This window comes from Cryptomeria japonica, chromosome 9, assembly GCF_030272615.1.
Source record: "Cryptomeria japonica chromosome 9, Sugi_1.0, whole genome shotgun sequence".
NCBI classification, from domain to species: domain Eukaryota; kingdom Viridiplantae; phylum Streptophyta; class Pinopsida; order Cupressales; family Cupressaceae; genus Cryptomeria; species Cryptomeria japonica.
Window position 1 is genome coordinate 524,299,678 of NC_081413.1, and position 19,232 is coordinate 524,318,909.

Consider the following 19,232-nt stretch of genomic DNA (forward strand, 5'->3'; position numbering starts at 1 on the left):
ATCCAAAAGCTAAAGCTAGCATCACTTGCATAGGCCAAGGCAAGAGAGGAGATCTTAAAGTGTCAGATAGAGGATAAAGATCTTGTGAGTCTTGGATCTGGAATCCTAGAGAAAATAATGCCTACATTTCAAAATGATACATCTGATTCCCCTTCCATCCAGTTGAAAATTTTGATCAATTCCGTAAGTACTCATTTTGAGTCACTAGGGAAGGCAGCCAAGGACAAAGTTTGCAATGAATTCAATACCAAGAGGCTCAAGACATTAAAGAGGATGATTTAAGATGACATAATTATGTTGGATACCTATGTCAAGAGCATTCAAGATGCATTATCCAAAGGTGGAAATATTTACAAGTCTTGCCTATCATTGTCAAAGTTCGCTGGGGATATTGAGAAGCAGTCCACAGAGCATGAAAAACAATTAGCTGAAATATCCCCATCTCTGGATCCTTTGTCAGTTTCTATGAGTGTTGATGTGATTTTTGAGTTCACTAAACTTGCATAAACTCTCACCCTTTGATGGAGCTTATTTACTAGAAAGACCGAGGAAAACCCCAGTCCCAGGGCTCAGAGAGTCTTTGTTAGACTCTGCGGTTTTGACTCGGTAACACATGCATCAACTATTTCATGAGGGGATTCCAAATGAGTATCTCTAGAACTAATGAACCTTGCACGATCTGGAGTAGTTATTCTAATCGAATCTCTCAAAATGAACAAAATTATCAAAAAATTCAAAGAAAATGAAATAAATTTCTTATCTACAAGTAGTTTCACAGTACAATGCCCTTCTAAAATGAATTGTGGTAACAAAGAACAATCTTATGAATAAATAGAAATTTCACAATCATTCACAATATTGTGCGATTATTTAAAGAAATTGTAATTAACAGAGAAAGAATATTACACACAAGAAAAATTTGCATAGAGTCATATATTTCTTTACCAAAAACAATGAATTACAGTCTGATATGCATGACTAATTGACCTTCATACTTCATTACAACAACTTTTTGCAAAGATAAGACATCACTATGATAACTATGGGTGTACTTTAGAACCAAGAAGAAGAGTCTCTGAAAACACAGAGCTTAGACCAAAATCTACAATTCTCAAACCTATGGAAAATGAGGACGTAGTTTATTTTTATAATTAAATTTTCAATAAAAGACAAACTATTCCCAACTCAGCATTGGTCAACTTGGTCCGCAAACTTTTCGTTGGCTTCTAGATACTTCTGGAGACTTGACAACGCTTGAGCTATTTCTTCATCTTAAGATTCCTCAACAATGGACAAATTATGTTCTTGCATATGGCATTCAATCCTTAAAGGCTCTTCATCTCAATCTTCTAAGGCTTCTTTTTCATTATACTCTCTTACTATGCTCTAGATTTGTCCTATATCCTTTAAAACTCACAGGCTATCATACCTATTTGGAGCCGACATTCTTCTATCCCACATGTCTTCAAATTGCTTGAGCATTCCATCTTCTCCTAATTTAACAACATCTTCAATCAAATTTTCTATTAATACTTGTATTAATATCATATTTTTATCTAAAATATTTGCTACCCGACCCTTTATTTTATGCAACATTTCCATGCTATCTTGCACTCTTTCAAATTACCATGCATTACCCGCGACCCATCTTTTGATATTAGGTACTTGCTCCAATGTTATTATTCCCCACTCAACCATATCCTTTCGCGTAATGTCTGTAATCACCTGTAAGGCATTTCTTTCAGCTTCTATTCCTTCAAGCAAATCTTCATGTTTGTTATGGGTGTGAGTTACCCTCTTAGTCATTTTATTCCATGTATGATATCTGGCCAGAGCCGCCTCTAGTGGAGATTTAGCATGAGCTAATGTTTCACCAACCCAGTCATCCATAATTTTTGGCTTACACTTTAAGGTATTCACTGCTTTGGCCTCTTCCTCTGAAATCAACATTGGATGGGTAGGAATTTTCTGTGAATCATCTCCTTTCTGAATAATACCCCTAATGAACTGAACTAATTGTTGTATCTGGGTCTTTTGTGCTTTCAATTTTTCTTGATCCCTCTGCAATCTATCTTCCTAGATCTCTATTCCTTCTTTAGTAATCCTCAGGCCTTTAAACCTGAATGGTTTGCCTAATTGCACCATGGTTATTTGATAATCGTGTGTCATTAGGTCTTCCTTATCTTTGTCGGCTATGGGTTCTGCAATGTGTAATTATTGTTCTCCTTCTTTGTTTAAGTGAGTGACATATCTCACTTGGGCTTTTCTTCTTCTCATAACACTTGGTACTTCCGCTAACAAGCTATTGAAATCTAGAGGGACTATCTTTACTTGCTCTTCGGGTACCCTTTGTTATTTTGACTAATCAGGCATATCTCCTCTTTCATTGGTTACTGTGAATTTATTCTTGTGTGGCATCTCTCCCTTTTTGTAACTTCCTTGCAAACCATCCCCAAGATTCTACCGAACCATTTGTTCTTCTTTATCCATTGCATGATTTTCTTTTGTCACATGCTGAGATGATTCTATTCCTACATTTTCTTTTCCACTTTCACGATTCACTCTACCATCTATTGTATTTGGTGGAGTTTTGGATGTCACCATGCCATCACTGTCCTTACTTCCCATAAGATTTTACTAAACTTTGGGCATTTCTTGTTGTAGAACTTCTAACGTATTTTCTCCTTGATCTTTATTTACTCTCATTTCACTTGGCATCTCCTCTCTTCAAAAGTCCATGTTTCTTCACTTACCTCTATTTTCTCACTTGCTTTTCCTGAACTTAAGACAACATCTCCACCCTATTCTCCTTTCTCTCTCTTGTGAGTATATTTTCACTTGTAGGCAATATATTTCGCTCTTCAACTTTTTCTCTTTTTGACTCTACAGAGGATAGGTCTATATTAATAAAGTTAGCCACCATACTTTGGTTCATCACTTTTGCAGTAAGAGGACTTTTAATGGATGACTTTTGTGAGGCATTAATTTTTTCCATTTTCTTCCGTAATTATTTTAGATAGCCCTTTCGATGCTTTCTAAATACCCATTCCAGATCATTGCAAAATCCTAGATCTACTTCTTCTCTGCTTGGCTTAACCACTCCTATTATAGCTCTAAAGCAATGTTTATTGATGGTGGAGATGTGACTAAGTGAGTTGTGGATTGGGAAACAATTATTGGAATAAATCTTAATATTTGATCAAAAGGCATCCTTCTTTCTCCAACATCCCCTGATGTTGATGGCTACACATTCCTACTAATTTGGTCTTGCGGGTCTACTATCTTAATTATTGCCATCTGATTTAGATCACCATCAGTGGTAACTACTTCAACTCCCTCCTAATTTATATCTTTCACTGGCACAATTATAGGTTCTAATATCTTAGTCATATCTATTCTTCTTTTGTGAACTAGGAAATCTGTATTTTCATCTATATCTATCTTCTTCCTTTTTCTCCGAATAGAAATTTTATTGCCTTGCTGAAGTATATTTACTTTATACCCATGTAACCATCTCTTTGTGGATTCTAGAACTCATCGATTGACTTGTTCCATGGATACCATCTTTGGTTCATTGGGTCTAGGTTTGATTATTTGTCTCCTCTACATTGTCAGCCATATAATCAGGCCTTAAAATTTCTTCATCATCATCCCTGATTTCAGGAGGCACATATGTTCTTGTTTTATCAGGCCCTATTCCTCTTAGCTAGCTTAATGTTATCCTTAGATAAAATTTTCTCTTTCTAACCTCCTCATTTTCACAATCCATCGAGTAATCCTCTATGTAAGGGATATGCTTCACCTTTCTAGCTATGTACTTTCCTATCTTTTCTAGAGGATCATAATATTTTCTTGCATATTGAAAATATTGTAAATTCCTCGCTAATAAATCTTCTTCTGTCTTCTTAGTATTTTGTAGGGACACACATATGAAGTTTCCCATATTTATCGAGAACTTGAACCCCAATTTTTCATTTGAGATTAGGTAGGTATCATGGAATTCCACCATTTGTTTACAATATTCTATCAACCATGCCCAAACTAAGGGATATTGAGGTAGCTTGAAAGGCTATCCTAAAAACCCTTGTGTTATTAAATAAGACCATGTGGGGAACTGAATATACCACCCTGCAAAGTAATGAATTACATCTCTTACTTCCTTAGGTACCCTCTCTCCAGGTCTTCATTCTAACTCTTGGGTAACCTTCATTATGAAGTAATCGTTGACTTCCTTCTAATACAACATTGCCTCATCTTTCTTCAAATGTGAATAATAAACATACATTGGATTCTGACCTGTTGTTGTCCCCAGAGTACCTACAGTATTTAGTCCTTGAATGCTTGCTTTAACAACATAGGCATATACGAAGTAGGATGACATATAAAAATTCCCAGAAGTCTCCTCTATGTAATGATAGATGGAATCATTGATAAACATTTCCCACTCAAACATTCCCAAGTTCTGCCTTAAGCTTTGTATATAGGTGAACATCCACCCATGAAACTGGCCACTAATCTCTAGACCGACTATCCTACTCAGAAATGTGACTGCCATGACCACCTTTGGATCTAATTCTTTCCTTAGCACTATGGTAGGTAATTTAGATATTACCTTACCCTGCGTCCTAATATACCTTTCTTCTCTTATCTTTCTTTCACAAGCTTTTTGAGATTCATTGATCTATTGCTCGATAGCTTCCCTGGTTCTATCTATCCATGTTGTCGAAGTGGGAATCCCTAATAAGTATTTAAATCCACCCGATGTTAGATCCGCATATACCCTCTGGTTATAGACTACCTACCTTAGGGTTGGGTCATATTGTTGAATGCACTGCCTAACCAGATCATTAGCCTCTACTACAACAAGAAATCCTGTGGCTTGAATTTAACCACTTTTCTCCATATTTTGCATGTCTTCTTTAGCAATGAGCTCCCTCATTCTGTCAATAATGTCTTCTAGACTAAAATCCCCAAAATGGGTATCCAAGTAAAATATGGTAGTAGGCACCACCTATGGAAATTTTGACTCGAACTCTCTCCTCAAATCCATCTTCTGGGTAGCCATATCATTTACTTCTTGGCCTCATACCAAAATTTCTAGAATTATTGCTAAGCACCATACACTAGCACAATCCTACCTTAAAAGAAAATCTTAAATCTAATTTTTTAACCCAACTCATACTTTTGACATTTGATTTATTCAATCTTCATTCAATCACAAAATAACCATTGTAGTTAAGGGTAGTTATCTATTTCACTACAAGAATTACCTGTGGAATTTGAATATTGTACCAGTTTTAAGACCTTTGACAGGTCCATGTAAGATCTTTGAATTTCCCTTTTTGCAAATCTAATACAATGAATTATACTTGATACTCTGTAAAAAGGATTAGAAAATTTGTTTGATGACAACACACAAAATAGCACAAGAAACAAATGTTAGTGTTATCAACAAAAGATTATTCTAAACAAGCATATCAAGATAGATATTAAGCATGAAATAGAAAGAATACAAACAAAGAATAGATAAACTATACTCCTTCAAATGCTAATCAAGATGCTCATAGTTGCTCCTCCCTTGTTCCTTTCCTCTCCAAGTTCCACATGAGTGTAGCTCTCATCTTTTAGCACTAGCCATGGATGCCATATGGAGATTCAAGATGGTTGAATATGATAAACAAATGCTATGCAATTGTAGATAGTGATGCTATGAAAAAGATCTATGCTAATACCAGTATAACAACAATACTCTAATGCTTCCTCCTTTGCTTGAGGAGAAGGGTTCTATTTATAGAAGAAATGGGGAAATGAAGGGTTACGATTGAACAATCTTAACAAGGGTTAGGATTGAAAGATATTCAATCCATGTGAGATTTTCAACCCAATCCCATGTTGACAAGTGTCACCATGAGGAGGCTTGAGAGGAGAGATAAGGAGCATTAAATGCTTGAGGGTACATGATGGTTACCCTAGGGGGTTGGGTTAGGGTTAGGTTAATGGATATTCCTTTTATCCAAGGGATAAATAAATGTGCAAGGGTTAAATGGTTACCTTAGTCAAAGAAATAAATGCTTTGAAGAGACCCATGAGTCAAAAGGATGGTTAAGTTAGAGGAAAGTCTCTAACCAAAGGTAAAAGGTGAGTTAACCATAAAGGGTTATGTAAGAGTCTTTAATGGTTTGGAAGACTTTAGAGGTTAACCATTTGAAGACATAAAGCCTTTCATGGTTATTGAAGACTTTGGAGGTTTTTGAGAAGTGACTTCCTTTTATTTAGGAATGTGACGATTATGATAGGATTAGGCTAATTAAAAGGAGTTAGAAGAATCTAGAAGGGATTTAGGTATGCAAGTGGATTTTGTAGGAGAATGCAAGTAGGAGGAATTTTGGGATTTTCAATTGAAATAAAATCATTTATTTCAATTAAATGGTATAATTTGCATTTGGATAGATATTTAAATAAATATTAATTTATTTAAATGTGAATGTGAATTTTGGATTTTATTTAAATAAATCTTAATTTATTTACATGAGAAAAAGGAAGATAAAGCATTAAATGCTTGAAGACTTTGAGGGAAACCATTAAAAGCTTGAGAAGACTCTAGAAGGAAGCCATTAAGTTTGAAGATTTTAAGGGAAACCATTAAAGGTTTAAGAAGACCCTAGAAGGAAGCCATTAAGTTTGAAGATTTTAAGGGAAACCATTAAAGGCTTGAGAAGACTCTAGAAGGAAGCCATTAAGTTTGAAGACTTTAAGGGAAACTATTAAAGGCTTTGAGAAGACTTTAAGGGAAACCATTAAAGGTTTCAAGTGGGTGAGGATAAATAGGATTTTAAATAAATAATTTATTTAAAATAGTTGTGCAACTTGTATTGTAGGAAAATACAAGTGGGTGGAGGATAAAGGTGAATTTATTTAAATGTAAGAGGTGGGATTTTGGGGGAATTTAAATAAATATTAATTTATTTAAATGTGAGAGAAGATTTAATTAAATAAATATGATTTATTTATTTAATTAATGGTCTGAATTTGTTAAGTGAATTAAATGAGATAAATTGAATAATTTATTTAATTAATAGGAGAAGAGGGTTAAGATGAATTAATTAAATATTAATTTAATTATTTTGATTGATGGTTAAATAATCAAATAAATACTAAATATTCATTTAATTAAGTGGACAAATTTATGTGACTATATTTGCCCCTCTTTGAGACGGTGCGGTTTTATTGCATCGTTTTAAAGAAAGAAAAATAGGTGTGAAGAAATATGCCCCATAAATGTTAATTTAGTGGGTGGTATGCCCCCTCGAGAGATGGGCTAAAAAATTTCAAAAAATCAGGTGATCTCTCGAAAAAGAACAAGAAGTGGAGGGGAGGTAGAATAGAAGAAATTAGCAATAACGGTGAAAGAATGGAAGAAAATAGAGTGAATACGGAGAAATGGCAAGCTAGTGAGTACCCTTAGGTTATCCAGGAGATATAGTGCAAATGTGGTGTTGTGCTTTTGATTGATACTGTACAATTGATCAAAATTGGTTGGACAATCTGGTGCAATTGGTTTAATTGCCCTGGTTGAGTCAAATCATGACAGTTGATGTCAGTTGTTTGCTTGGACAAGATAAAGTCTAAGTAAGTGAATCAAAGTGACCTGATGCGACTTAGACAATTGAGGTAATTGCCTGATGAAGTCAAGGTATATGAAGAAAAATACTCATTGAGACTTGAGACAATTGATGTAATTGTCTGTTGGATTGTGTTTGATTGGTTGATCAATTGATAGTGTGTGCGTGTGATGGATAGCTGTGGTTAATCATAGCAACCACATTGAGACTAGGTCATTATGATAAATGCCCGTTGTAGTCTAGGTTTGCCATAATCGATTACCTGTTGAGACTCGAAGATACTTGATTAGAGTATCTGTTCATAGCCTAGGTGTGTGTGAGTCGATGTGCCTGTGTAGACAGACTAATTGGCTTGATTGGCTTGATGGATGATGTAGGGTATGTGATGCTGATTATCAAAATGGGGAGGGTGAGGGAGGGCTCGATGTTAGATAGAAGAAATGGAGGACCTATGACTCATTCCTATGGAAGAAGAGGAAAATAGAGTATGCACCCATTGTCATTACTATGTATGAATGATATGCATCTATTATGAATGTATGGATGGATGGAATACAATGGAATGCAATATATACATATGAGATGAAATGACGATCCATAGTGCTTTATTTTTCATCATTGAGCTTTAAAATGTTGTAAGAAAATACAAGCAACTTGACATAATGATTCAAGATGACCTGAGTATTCCTTACATGGATTTTGATATAGCAAGTTAATACAAGCAACTTGATATAATAGATCAAGTTGACCTGAGTATTGCTTGCAGAACAAACAAGGATTAGCTCCTTTCATGCATGACTTGGAACGTCCTCCTTGATCTTTTGCCGATCATATCCTGAGACAAGTTCATATCGTAATCAGAGATAAACCTTCATCGAGTTTGGATGAGGCAGTAGGAACCAAGGATGGAGCATTGTACCTGCAATTAAACAACATAAATAAAGAATAAAGAATATGGACCCTCTAGAATGGTTCATGCTCATATGGTCGAGGTATATGTTGTAGTCAGCGAGTCATAGTGATCCATGATTGTATTTTGCATATGATCACGTAGCTTAGTGAACTTCCCACGTAGACACCATTAGTACATGCCCCAGAACTTCATTGGAATAATTCACAGAAGATATATAAACAATGCTTAGGAACCATCTCGACCACTCTAATCACTTGTGGATATCCCGAAGTAGCATAGGAACCTAATATAAATGAATAAATAACCTACAAACCAACCAAGTACTTGATAGCTTAAACATAATTTTCTTGTCAAAGAAAATGTCATCTTTGTCTTTGTTTTGGTAAGGAAGGATGCATCCGTGTTAAGATAGTTTGTGCATTGATGTTGATTGTTTGGTTGATTTGATAAGTGGTCATCGTTGGAGTATTTCACAATGTTTGTTTCGGTGTCTGTTTGGATTTGTATGTACAAAGTGTTGCCATGTTTTTTATTGATTTTTGATGATTTCTAATGTTTTTGGTATTTTGTGATTATTTTTCAATGTTTTTGGAATTTTGTGATTTGTTTTCAAATGTTTTTGGTATTTTGTGAGACATTTTTGAATGAAGAACTCAATGAATCACAAGTAATGCAGAATCCAATTCCATCAATAGGTTAAGAGCATTGCCCCTAGTTTAGACATGACTATGAAAAAGCGGGATGCAAGACACATGAAGTATTATCTTGGATTGCGGATCAATAAGAAGACATGGTTTTGGACTGATGGATGTGTGTATGAAATGAATGTGATCACAACAAGCTTGAAAGACAATGGAACAATAGCCTTTATGAGTGGTTCTTGTTTGCCAGGTTTTCACCATCACACTTACCCAAGATGCCACCAGAGTGGTTGTTCACTGTTTAAATGCATGATTTTTCTTTACTATTTTGATTTTTTTGTATTTTCTTCAGGACATTTTTCTGAATATTTTTGGTGTTTTTCTGGTATGTATGGGATCCTGATGCTCTGTACAGCTTTTTAGGTATAAAACCATTTGAGGTGCATACTGTTGATTGGATCTGCTAGCGGTTCTCCTTCTGAAGTAGCCAACTAATATGCCCTGGACCCAAATACAACAATGATAACATATGGATCCAGCTAGTTCGATTCAAACTTTCCCTGATGTTCTCAGTTGGGTTGGTTACGAGGATTTTCTCATAGAACAAGATCACCTACCTCAAATGTATGAGGTCTAACTCGGTGATTGCAACTTCTACTCATACGTTGCTGATAGGCCTTGAGGTGATTGTATGCAGTTTATCGTTTCTCATCAAGTAGCTCTAAGTCCTAAAGATGGGATACTTTGTATGCTTCATCATCGATGAGATTGTGTGAGGAAACCCATAGTAATGGTATCTCAACCTCAATAGGAAGGATGGCTTCTGCACGATAGACCAATGAGTAAGGAGTTGCGCCTGTAGGGGTTCAAATGCTAGTTCGATATGCCCATAGTGCTGGATTTAGTTGAACATGCCAATCACGACCGACATCATTGACTATCTTCTTGAGGATTCTCAATATGTTCTTGTTTGATGCTTCAGCTTGACCATTTCCTTGTGGGTAATAAGGAGCGGAAAAGCGGTGTTGGATATGAAACTTCTCATAGAGCTCACAGACATCTTGATTTTTGAAAGGAAGACCATTATCTGTGATGATGGACATGGGCACACCATACCGATAGATGATGTAATTAAGGATGAATGAGGCAATCTGCTTGCCGGTGACTTGGGTAAGTGGAACAACTTCGATCCACTTTGTGAAGTATTCGGTGATGGTAATAATGAATTTGTGGCCATTGGATGAAGATGGATGGATTTTACCCACAAGGTCAAGTCCCCATTAGCAAAAGGGCCATGGTGTTGTGATTGGTTGCAATTCCTGTGCTGGCGCATGTATCAGGTCTCCATGAGCTTGGCATTTCTTGTACTTTCTGACAAAATAGTAAGAGTATTTTTCCATTGATGGCCAATAGTATCCATTGCGCATGATTTTCTTGGCTAGTGAAGGATTGCTTACATGAGTTCCACAAATTCCTTCATGTACTTCTTCCAAAGCCTTTGTTATCTCATCTTGCTCGAGACATCGAAGGAGAGTACCATCAAGACTGCATCGGTATAGGGTTTCAACAATAATGGTATATCGAGCGGTTTGGCGAATGAAGGTTTTACGTTGGTTATTCAATTGGTTAGGAGGAAGTGTGTGATCGCGGAGGTAGGTGCAGAACTCACTATACCATGGGGATTCAGAATTGACAAGGTGACATATCATCTTGGATTTGGGGATATCATAAGTAGGAATCCAAAGTTGTTCGACCAAGAACTCATAGTGTGTTGAATTCTGTGGAAGATCTAGGAGAGATGCGATAGTAGCCATAGCGTCAACAACTCGATTTTGATCTCTTGGTATCTGCTCAAAGGTTATAGTAGTGAATGATGCCTTTAATTTTCCCACCATTTGTTTGTACGGCATGAGTTTTTCATCCTTGGTCTTATATTCATCTATTGCTTGTCAAATGACCAGTTGGGAGTCGCCATATACTTGTAGTTCTTGTAACTTCCATTGTAGGGCTAGTCTGAGTCCTGTGATCAAGGCCTCATACTTTGCTATGTTGTTTGTGCATGGAAAAGTGAGCCTGTAAGACTTCAGGATGTTGTCACCTTGAGGTGTGATAAATAGGATGCTTGCCCCTGAGCCATGCCTAGTGTATGAACCATCAAAGTATAGTTTCCATGGTTGTGCTATTGTGATCATGAATATCTCTTCATCTGAAAAATTGGAAATAAGAGGATGATCACCTATGAGGGGAGCATCGGCCAACTGATCTGCAATAACTTGACCTTTGATAGCCTTACGATCCACATACTCGATGTCAAATTCACTTAGAATCATCACCCATTTGGCCAAGCGGCCAGTCAATGCTGCTTTGCTGAGTAAGTATTTGAGTGGATCGATCTTTGCAATTAGTTGTACTTTATGTGTGTAATAGATAGTGCCTTAGTTTAGTGGCTGCCAAGATTACTGCTAGGCAAGCTCGCTCAATAGGTGTGTAATTGAGTTCATAGCCAACCAGTGTGCGAGAGATGTAGTAAACAACACACTCTTTCCCTTCTGCAATGTGTTGTGCCAATAGTACACCCAATGTTGTACTTGTTGCTAAAATATAGAGCAATAGAGGCTTACTGGGATCTGGTGGGATCAACAATGGCGTATTCATGAGATAATATTTAAGCATCTGGAATGCTTGTTGGCATCTAGCATCCCACTGAAAGTGGATATTTTTGTGTAGCGGGTGTTTAAATGGGTGACATTTATCTTCTAGTTGTGCAATGAATTTGCGAATAGATTGAAGTCGCCCTTGTAGTGTCCTTAGCTGGCTGATGTTCTTTGGAGGTGTCATGTCCATGATTGCTTTGACCTTTGCTGGTTCAACCTGAATGCCTTTGCTTGAGACAATGTAACCTAGAAGCTTTCCTGAGGTTACTCCAAAGACACATTTCTTTGGGTTGAGTCGAACATGATATTGTTTCAGTCTATCAAAGATTTTCTCTAATATTTCTAGATGACCTTCTCTTGTGAGTGATTTTGCCAATAAGTCATCAAGATAATCTTCCTTTATGGTATGCATCATATCATAGAAGATAGTGGTCATTTCTCATTGATAGGTCGCTTCTACATTCTTTAGACCGAAAGGCATTACATTCTAGTAGTATGTGCCCCATGGGCATGTGAAGGTTGTCTTATGTTGATCTTTTGGTACGATCTTTATCTGATTGTATCCTAAAAAACCATCCATGAGTGAAAGCATGGCATGTCCTGTTGTTAGGTCTATTATGATGTCGATATTTGGTAGGGGGAAGTCATCTTTAGGACATGCCTTGTTCAGATCTTTGAAGTCAGTACAAATACAGATGCCCCCATTTGGTTTGCCGACAGGCACAATATTGGAGATCCAATCTACATAATCAATTGGTTGAATGAAACCAACATCCAGGAGTTTCTTAAGTTCTGCTTTGACTAGTACTGCAATCTGAGGATGCATCTTGTGAAGCTTCTGCTTGATAGGCTTGGCTCCTTCTGCTACGGTGAGGTGATGCATGACTAAATCCGAATCAAGACCAGGCATGTCTGCATATGACCATGCAAAGTTAATCTGGCGCTTCTGGAAGAATTCGACAAACTTGGACTATTCCTCTCAAGTTAAAAGAGATGTCAGATGTATGTGGTGAGGAGTTTCAGGAGTCCCCACATTGTATTCTTTGGTTTCTTCAATGAGAATCGTTGATCGTTCCTGCTGTGTATGAGAGGGGTGGATGTCAAACCTTTCATCCTTAGGTGCATCAGAGAGGTTTTCACCATTGGATACACTCTTTCTTTTTACTTTTATGGGATCAAACAGTGCCACAATGTGGTTTTCACTGGAAAATCCATGTTTTATTGTTATATTTTTGCAGCTAAAAGGTTTGGCATCCACCCCAAAGTATGCTGCACTTTTAAGGTCAATGGCGAATCCAACTTTGTGATTCTCACTTGGTATGTAATCTTGTAGTTCCAAGAAGTCAATGAGCGCCTCATTATTTTGGAAATGGTCAAGACATGGGGGATTAGGTTGGTTCCGTTTGATGAGTTCAGGATGGATAATGGGCATTACCTCATTGATTAGGTTGAGTTTGTTAGATGTGTCAGTGAGGGTTAAGACATTGTGGTGAAGGTCATTGATGGTACTCTCCCTATCAGAATCAGGCATAGGATGTGACGTAGGGTCTGTGGAAGAATTTTCCAGCTCAGGAACCCAAGAGGTCTTTATTTGTGCTTCTCCATATATAGGAATGTCTTTGCGGGGTGGAGGTAGTGATGTGTCTTCCTCATCTGAAGTATTAAGTTGGATGGAATCAAATTCCCATTCATGTGAGTTAGTCTCTGAGTCACTTTCCAATATCCGATTATTATACCATGTTGGGATGTCCTTTCAGTTAAACACTGCAAGTGTGATTGGTTTTGTAGATGAAATGATTGGTGTTGTAGGAAGGATTATGGGGATCAATGAATCCGATACGGGGAGTATTGGTAGTGTTGACTCTGCTGCTTTTGCTAAAAATTTTGGTGTTGTCGATACTGCTGCAGGTTCTAATACAATTGCTACTGCTAATGGTGTTATTGATGTTATTGCTGCTACTGATGGGATCGCTGGTTTGATTGGTGGGATGAAGGGTGTTGTAGATGGTTTTGTTGGGATTTTTAGCCTCAATGGGGCAGTTGCTATGGAGTGTGGTGGTGTTGATATAATCAAAGGTGGTTTCTTTGTAGCAGGCTCATATATAAATTTTGTGGGTTTCCCTTTGAATCTAAGCTTAGGAAGGATCTCCTTTTGAAATCCTAAGCCCGTGTTATCTTTGGGCTTTAATTTCTGCTGCAGCGGTTCATGTCACCCTTGCTTGCAAGGTGCCAAAGCACTCTGACCATCATAACCCATTCTTTGCATGATGAGAAGGCCTTTTCCATACTGGTATATGGGAAGCTTAGCTTGTGGGATGTTCGTGGTGATAGGATCTTTATAGATCCATTCTGCTAAGTCCTCATCTCTGGTCTCTTCTTCTTGACTCTTTCCAAGGATGAATGGCATCAAAGTACATGTTGGCTTGACCAGTGGCATTTGAAGTAACCATTGAGGTTTGCCATGTGTTCTAGGAGAAGTGGGCATTTGTCCAACACAAAAGAGTTGGCTGAGATTGTATTCCCCGGGACCTTCCTCTGCTATTTTCATCTTAAGCTTCTCTTGCTTGGGTATAGTGGTGTTTGAACTCGAAAGAGAGGTTGGACTTACGTATGATGTGGATGAGATGGCTTCTCTAGTGTTGGGAATGGTAATCTCTAGTTGATGACTTATATTATGACAATATGCAAAGGGGTTTGCATCGCCTAGGATTGTAATTTCTACACCATTATGCGGGAACTTGATACACTAATGGTAGGTGGATGGAACAACTTGCATAGCGTGTATCCAAGGTCTTCCTAATAATAAATTATATGGCAAAGGAAGGTCCAGGACTTGACAAATGATGTGTTTCACCACAGGGCCCACTCAGATTGGTAGTACAATAACTCCTTTGGATGAATGCTCTACATCATCATAAGCTTTGATTGTGATCTTCTTGCGGGGATCCACTAATTCAATTGCATATCCCAATGCAGTGATTAATTATAGTGTACAAATATTCAGGCCTGCTCCATTGTCGATCAAGACTCGCTTGATCCTATGCTGGTTGATAAACCCTTCAATATGGAGTGAGGCATTATGAGGTTGCTGGAAGGATGTGTTGTCACTTTCAGAAAAAGTGAGACAAGGTGATGACCTTAGATTTTTTACCATGGCTTGGAACTGATCTTTATTTAGGTTTGCAGGGGCTGACGCCTCTTGGAGAGCTTGATCCAAGATTGATTTATGAGATGGAGATAGGTGCAATAGCTCTAAGATAGATATTAGTGCGGGTATTTTATCTAATTGGTCCACAAGGTTATACTGCTTTGGGATAGATGTGGTACCTTGTGGAGCTGCTTTCATGGTAATCTTGACATGACGTGTAACAACATTGTAGTTGGAACTGGGATTTTTGATGGTAATAGTTACAATTTGTTCACTGGCATCATACAGATGATTCACAGTGTAATTATACGCGGCTCGCGTATAATCAGTGATGTCTGTGTTTCTCCTTGAACTGGAAGGACCCCTTTGATCTTGTGATGGAAGTGGATTTTTGAACATGAGATGATCATTGTTTGTTGTTTTTGGGTCATGTCCTTTGATTTCAATTTCACCTCGGTCAATAAGATCCTCAATAAGATCTTTCAATCTGTGAGAATTGCTTGTCTTATGCCCTTTTCCTTGATGGAAATTGCAATGTTCAGTATCCCTCCACCATGAAGGTTTGACTTGAGGTTCATAATTTGATGTTTTGGGTAAGGTCACTAGATTTTGAGAAACCAATTGGCGTAACACTGTTTCGATGGGTTCTCCTAAGGGAGTGTATGTTCGCTTCGGTTTAAAATTTTGTTGACGATGTCTGGGTTCTTCTTGAGATGTGTTGTAGCCCTGATTTGGAGGACCAACTGTGTTATTCTTGGGTGGGGGGTTATGTCCTGCAAATCAGACCACAAGTTGTGCACTTTTGATAGTTCGTGCATCCACAACTTCGTCATTGACAATGTTTTTTATTTTTGTTCCAAAAGTTAGGCTTGTCACTATTGAAGTGTGGACGAGGGTTATCCTTTGGCTCATTGTAGATTTTGATAAGTCCTTTCTTGATGAGAGCTCGCTCACATTTTAAGCCTTTGGTGATCATGTCATTGAAAGAATCTGTGTCTTTTACGTCTAGGTGAAATTCCATTTCTTCGTTTAAGTTGGAAATAAATATTTCCACTAGTTCTTGTTCAGGAAACTGATGAGAACATATGCCAAACATTTGACGCCATCGTTGCAGAAAGATTGAAAATAGTTCACCTGGTTTTTGTTTAGTGTTACATAGATCAGCCATGGTGATATCACATTCAATGTTGTGTGAGTAATGTGCTAGGAACTTCTGGATGAGTTCTTCAAATATCCTAATACCACCTGGTAATCGGGAAAACCATGATGTGGTTGTTCCTCCCAAGATTTGGGGAAAAAGGTGCATTAGGTATGTATCCTCATATGCCACTTCGAGGCAAGCTGAATGGAATTCTCTAACATGATCATGAGGATCTCCTTTTCCTTTATACTTTTCTAACTTGGGTGTTTCAAACCCTCATGGAAAAGGTGGCATATGAAGATTCCTATCAAAGGGATAGGGACAAATGTCATTGAGTGAAAATTGATTAGTTTTCACACCACTATGAAGTTGTTGGGCGAGATTTTCAACTTGTTGCCGCAACATTTCTATTTCATTTGGAGGAGGAGGTGGTGGATTACCTTGATGAAGGTTGTATCCGATGTGATCTCGACCTCTTTCTTCATCATTGCAACTTTGTCATTCTGATTCTTGCCTTAGTTGTGCAATATCAAAGTTAGAGGGTAGTTTGGCTCCTTCTTGAGCAAGTCTTAAAAAGTGAGCATCAGCATTGCTCCTGAGTATTTCATCAAACAACCTATTAAAGAGAGGGTTGTGTTGTGCCCTTTCTATTGCCGCAGGAGTAGGAGTACTTGGATTTTCGTCATTTACATTTCCTCCTAGGGCTTCTTAGAATTCATTGATATTGTCTTCCTCTTCTTCTTCAATTTCTATTTGTCCTGTTCTAGATCTGGTTTGAGCCATTTTGTTTACAAGTTTTTGTTGAAGTTGGGTGAAAATGATTATGAGTTGTTGATGAAATGAGAGATTTATGTTTGGTGGGGTGTTTTGCATATGGATCTCTAGCACTAAAGGTAGATGTTACCAAATTTCTTTCTTGATTTGTTTGTTGTGTTTGATTGACAAAGTTTGATGTGATAAGGTTTAGAGAGATATGAGATGTGTTACAGACCCAACTACCTAGTAATGAGAGGATTCACTCATAGACTAGTTTTAACCTACGTAGAAATGCCTCTAGGATGAGTTTATCCTAGATGTAGAGACACTTTAAAAAGTGATGTTTTTTGTGTTTGATTCAAGCAATATTGAAAATAGAATTTAGGATAAGAACCTCTTAATGTTTTGAGAGTTGAAATGGATTGATGATGTGAATGTGAGAATGGATGAGATGCTAGCTTCAATAAAAACTCAGTGTCACATAGGGGAAAAATTCTTCTTCTTCTCTTTCGGGAGTTGGTGGTTCTTCCCGAGCTACGTTATATGTGATGCAAATGTCTGGAAAGAAGTCAGGGTTGATCTTGCCTCCTTTGTTCTTGTGATAACTCAAAGCACGATATTGCATAAAAGCGCGATGGTTTAATGACTCTTGATCAAACTCGTTTGATTTCCCTTGAAGATAGAGACACATGTGACGTAAGAAGGTTCTATGAGAGACAAATATTTGTCTATTAAGATAGAAGAATTTCCTCCTTTTTATGAAAGCCTTTGAGCTTAATAGTCTTCTCTTCATGTTCATATGTTGATGAAGATTCTTCTTTCTCAAGATGTGAAGAATGGTCATATAGTTTGATACTTTTGTTGTTGCACTTGTTTTTTTATCTTTGTTGGTTTTTTAAAAATGCTTGTGTTGGATGAATACTTGTTTTGGAATTGATTTTTGATTTTTCTTTGACGAGAAAACAAAGCAAGCACACAAACACAAGAATGTTGCCTCAAAAATGCACAAATAAGTATGGGTCTAGATCAACCCAATCCTTGGACTTTTTATGACCCTTTCCTTTAAATGTATTTTAGGTGTTTTCCAAACCCTGAAGTCGGCTCAATTTACACTAGTCTTGACTCAAAATGAAAACACTTCAAACACTCTTTATCCCTAAGGTCAAATGGCCAATTGCAATAAGTTCAGCCCACTTCTTGATATTTCTTCGACTTTGGTACTACATACCTTATGAATCCTGCCGTGGCAGGTAAGGATGTGATATACTAAGTCTTGCATGAGCATAACAAATAGATGATCCCTATGATGGGGGAGTCACCACTTTTATCGGGCTACAAGTAACCTTTCAAAAAGCTATGTTTCTACTCAAGGAAATATGTATGGTGAGTGTCTTGGGAGCAAAACCTTTTATGCTCTTGCACTGAATTTATCACAAATATCCTTAATCAATAAAATAGGTGGGCTACTACTTAAAGGTGTTTAGTAATTTTTGATGTTTTTTGGACATAAGTTCATTCTACAGTGACTCACTTAAGAGCCTTGTAACTTGTGGTGGGGCCCCTTTGTCCTTTCGGCAAGTTACACTGTAGGAACAGTTGTACCCAAGGCTACAACTTTCGCTCACACCTGATTTCTATAGCGATTCGAAGGATTTACCGTGCGAGGTCGTTCCAAAGAGTGATCGATCTCTTGGTAGGCCTCTCTTAAAAAAATAAAACTTGAGTGTTACTAGCACTTTTCTCTTGCACCTAGGACCATGAAAGCCAAAGGAGATGATAGTGTGTGTTAGAAGTAGGACCACTCGACAAACTCTTTTTGCACAAGCGTGCCAAACACAAAAGACACATTCTTTTCAACCCATGATCGCAATGTGATCTATTTGCTACTTGGAGATGTTGCTCCAACAACGATGGTGTTCTTTTTAGCCAAGATAGCAAAATGAAGTGTTTGTTTTATTTAAGATTGCAAAATGATTGTTCTCTTTTAAACTCGAAAAATAACAAGTTGATCGTTTTTTTTAGCCCACATTGCAAGATGTGAATGTTTGTTTTAGCCAAGATTGCAAAAATAATAGTTCATTTTAATCCAAGATAGCAATGTGATTGTTCTTTTTAAACTCAAAAAAATAACAAGTTGATTGTTCTTTTTAGCCCATATTGCAAGATGTGAATGTTCGTTTTAGCCAAGATTGCAAAAATGATAGTTCTTTTTATCCAAGATAGCAATGTGATTGTTCATTTTTAGACCAAGATAGCAAAATGAAGACAATGTGAATGACTATTCTAGGATTGATCAATTTTTCCAATTAGAACATGTTAAGAAATTTATTTTATTTTTTTGCAAATTTGACACTTTC